Source organism: Macrobrachium nipponense, chromosome 22, assembly GCF_015104395.2.
Source record: "Macrobrachium nipponense isolate FS-2020 chromosome 22, ASM1510439v2, whole genome shotgun sequence".
NCBI lineage: Eukaryota > Metazoa > Arthropoda > Malacostraca > Decapoda > Palaemonidae > Macrobrachium > Macrobrachium nipponense.
Genome location: NC_087213.1, coordinates 12,925,428 through 12,930,427, shown reverse-complemented (window position 1 = coordinate 12,930,427; position 5,000 = coordinate 12,925,428). Strand labels below are relative to the sequence as shown.

The window sequence follows — 5,000 nt, the reverse complement described above, 5'->3', positions numbered from 1 at the left end:
AAATTCGGTGTAGTATGGGTAGTCCTTTAAGTCCTATTTTAGCCAATCTGTACATGGAATACTTTGAAACTACAGTAATAAATGCAATAAAACCCAAAAACATGCTGTGGATGAGATACGTGGATGACATACTAACATTTTGGGATAATAAGTGGGGTAATTTTAATGAATTCCTCTCAAAATTAAACGCATTAGTGCCCAGCATCAAATTTAAAGTTGAATGGGAAACAGGACAACAAAATTCCTTTTCTTGATGTTTTAATAATCAGACACACGACAGAATAACAAATTTACCATATACAGAAAACCAACGTTCTCACTTTCATATATCACTACTTAGCTATCATGACAATAATATCAAGATAGGTCTAGCTAGCAACCTATTCTTAAGAGCCTTACGAATTTGTTCCCCAGATTTCCTGGAAAAAGAATTTGTTTGAACTAATTCGCAAGCAACTTTCATCTTTTAAAGTATCCTGACCATATAATTGAGAAAGCAATTCAAAAAGCAAACGTAATTTTCTACCGACCCCCTAAAGACAAGACAGAGGACACACCCAACAATAAAATAAAAATTCCCACCTGGAGACGATTAAGAGAGTAACTCACACCCTTGGGAAATTCCAAAACCCCTTTGCATTTACCTACCCAAATACCTTAGCCAAATCCCTGATTAACGTCCAACAAAAGACATCGCCCAAAGACTCTGGGGTATATGAGATCCCATGCCAGGACTGTGACCAATCTTACATCGGATTTACAGGTAAATCACTTCCCCAGAGATTAATACAACACAAACGGGTCAGTTAGGTATGGACAACAGAACTCGGCTATTTTCAAACCATAAATAAATGAACATAACCATAGAATAAACTGGAATATGTCACGTGTAATTTATAGCAGCAACTGCCGGTACAAGAGTCAAATGATGGAATCGGCCTTAATAAAAGAGAAGCAGGTAATGAACATCTCAAAGGAATTGGGACATCGGACATCGTCGACGCAGTGTTCATTCAACCAACGCTTAAGAAGATTAAAGGAAGATTATCAGCGGGGGTGACCTAAATTGGCTTACTTGTGGACGAATCTCTTTGATATAAATACCACCTTTCTGTAAACTTTCTCATTCATATACCTGAAGAGAGAGACAGCAGTCTCTGAAATATAGTACTTTCTCTCTACATTTTGGTGTTTTTTATGGGCTCCTTTTATTAGATATACATGTATATATATTATAGTATATATATATATATATATATATATATATATAGATATTATATATATATATATATATATATATAATATATTTATACATGCATATATACATACAATAGTGAAAATAAAAAAAAATTATAATCCTAATTAATTAAAAAAAATATATAATCCTAATTACCATAATCATAAAAAAAGATTAATGAAGACTGCAAAAGGAAATTAAAAGAAACAAATATATAAACATGTGAACATATTAAAATTTATATGTAAACAATTAGTCTCACCACATATTTAATACCCTGGAACATTCATGAAAATAATAGCTCTCTATTTGATGGATTTTAGCCTCCCTTCCCAACTAGATACAGGAGAAGTACCAAGATACTACTATCTATACCAGCTGAGAGAGAGAGAGAGAGAGAGAGAGAGAGAGAGAGAGAGAGAGAGGAGAGAGAGAGAGAGAGAGAGAGAGAGAGAGAGAGAGAGAATCATTTTACACCAGAATATAACAAAGCTACGTTCAACTAAACGGATGAAGAAAGAAAAACTGAAACTAGGTAAAACCCAAAATATTTGTCAAGAGTGAAGAAAACGTTCCGTGGGCAAGAAAGGGTTTCGTAAATTCAAACACACACACACACAAGCACGCACCACACACACACACACACTAGCGAGAAACGTTGGCAACGCTTTGTTATTTTTCCGCTTGACTTTAAGCAAGACTAATGGAGATTATATAGCGCCAGCCATGAACACAAGTATATGGGAGCGAAGAAGGATAAACCGCAGCTGACGTGGTACGATCTCACCAATTTTGCCATGAAGACGGGATTTCTTTTCATAGTGCAGGTTACTTGAATCTTACTAGAAGGAGACGTGTAGAGAGAGAGAGAGAGAGAGAGAGAGAGAGAATTAGGGGAGGGGGAGGGGTGTTATTTCCCAACATATTTAATATGGAAAAAGTTTCCAACCCAAAAAGAGAATGATGGTGTTAAGTGCTTCTACACTAAACCCAGAATTCGAACTTGTGACTTTTCAAGGCTGGAACAGGATATATAGGAGAGACTTAACGGAACCGACCACGAAGGGAGTTTTTAAACTGAAGATAATACATGCAATCTATCTCCGTCCCTAAGAAGTATAACTGAAGGGGAAAGGAAGCTAAATGGATACAGACAAAACATCAAGGAGAAATTAGTCACAGCAAATGATGCCACTACTTCTCACAGAATTTGTCTTCAGAGAGAATCAGAGAAAATATACCATTAAACTAATATTGGAGAGAGAGAGAGAGAGAGAGAGAGAGAGAGAGAGAGAGAGAGAGAGAGAGAGAGAGAGAGAGAGAGGCCGATGTTCAACATTCAATGATGATCGATTCGCAATAAACAATAAAATTTCTATTTCGTGGTTTAACCAGGAGGACTAAGAAGGTTCTAACCAACGACAAACAAATCATATCCCAACCGCAAGAGAGCGACAGATATTTTGAAAACATCATCATCCTAATCCTCTTAACTTGCTCCCTGACAAACAACAACACTTTCGGGCTGCTCTTACAAACAAGAGCCCGTGCTGGCACACGAGGAATTTTCAAGAAAGCCATTAACCTAGATTTTTTTTTTTAATGAGTCCAATAAAAAGGGAAACATCTACTTCAAAGGACCCAATAAATTCTTCTTTTTTAATATATAGGAGGCACAAATGGTCAAGCAAATCATCAAAACACCTCCACAGGTATACTAAACTGTTATTTCATAATACACATACACACTTATTGTATAATACACATACACAGTGTATATATACGTGTGTATATATATATAAATTTGAATTATGTATGTATAAGTGTATATATAATAATATATATATATATAAATATATATATATATATATATATATATATATATATTATATATATATATATACTTAATTATGTACAGAAATAAACTTTAAAAAATAAACATTAAAAAACTAAATATATGCCTGTCACTAACCGTACCAAGAAGTCACGCGTAATGGCTCACCATGAACTGATACTCAATGTACAATTGCGGCAAGTGAAACTGAGAATTTTCACACACAACACACGACATATACGCATATAATACTATATATATATAATATATTATATATATATAATATATATATATATTATATACACAATATAAAAGAAACCATAGTATGACTCAGGCGCATTAGTTCCGAACGGAACAAACGTAACAGATGAACGGAACACAAAGGTTATCAACAGAAGTAAATATACTAATCGGAAAGAAACGACAAGAAATGGCATAGAGGAAAACCTAGTAGCAACAGATTTTCTAAAATTTCAGATGAAAACATATATATATATATATATATAGGAATAGCAACACAAAACTTACTACAAGCAACATCTGGAGAATCTGTTGTTCTTGTTTCGAAAAGAAGTCGACAACTTCAGCAAACTTGAGAGAGAGAGAGCTACTTCCCAGTGACAAGGCCTCATGGGCAAAATTGGTGGACACCAATAAACAATCCGATCAATACACGAAAGGTTAAGGGTTGGTGTTTGTTCGCTCAATCCACATAACACCTTTTCATATGTTGTTTTCCTTTCGTTTTTCTCTCCGCCTTCATGGGAAGGGGGGAGAGAGAGAGAGAGAGAGAGAGAAGACATTTGCTTCCTGTCAAAAGGATTTTATTAACACACATTGTCATAGTGAAGTTGCAGTGGGGGAGGGCGGGAAATCTCCTCCTGTGGCAGGATTACCTTGGCTTCAGCGCGAACCTGAAAGCTACGTTTGGTTGCGGTGTATCAAGATGTTAAAATAACTCTTCTTACTCACACACTATATATATATATATATATATATATATATATATATATATATTATATATATATACTATATATATATATAATGTGTGTGTGTTTTATATGAAGTTGAAAAAGCTCGTAAGCAAATTATTAGTTTAGTATTTTAGGAGCCTTTTTAACTTTATATATATATATATATATATATATATATATATAGTAGTGGGTGTGTGAATTATACATAACATACCTATGCATAAGGGACACGCCTAAGAAACGAGAGAGAGAGAGAGAGAGAGAGAGAGAGCAAACCATGAACTTCCATTACACACTGACAGAGTAAAATCCTTAATATGTAATCAAAGTAATTGTCAACTATATATATATATATAAAAAAACCTCTGAAAATATTGCAATACCAAAATATAAGTTGCCGTGGAGCAGAGCTCTGCAACACTTCACGATTTTGTAATAATCCGTACATAAGTACAGTTTGCAAAACTGAATGTGCAAATGCGTATCGACTTTGCATGAAAAGATGTCAAGTGACTATGTTGAAACTTGGCTATCATTTCTCTTTTTCTTTCCGTCAAGTAATAAATTTCGAAAACAAGACTGGTGGACCAAGGCAAGGATGCTATGCTTCCAAGAACTTTCGCCAAGGATGCTATGTTCCTAAGGACTTTCCCCAACGCTGCTATGCTTCCAAGAACTTTCGCCAAGGATGCTATGTTCCTAAGGACTTTCCCCAGGCTGCTATGCTTCTAAGAAATTTCGCCAAGGATGCTATGTTCCTAAGGATTTTCCCCAGGCTGCTATGCTTCCAAGAACTTTCGCCAAGGATGCTATGTTCCTAAGGACTTTCCCTAAGGATGCTATGCTTCTAAGAACTTTCGCTAAGTTGCTATGCTTCAAAGGACTTTTGTCTAGGATGCCACACTCCTAAGGACTTTCGCCAAGGATGCCGAATTCCTGAGGACCTTAGACAAGG

General features: G+C 35.3%; 1 protein-coding gene across 20 annotated transcripts in view; it reads right to left on the bottom strand.

The window, feature by feature from the left end:
* LOC135198501 (tyrosine-protein kinase SRK2-like) overlaps positions 1–5,000 on the bottom strand; it is a 375,373-nt gene that overhangs the window by 218,218 nt on the left and 152,155 nt on the right. The gene's annotated exons all lie outside the window — the stretch shown is intronic.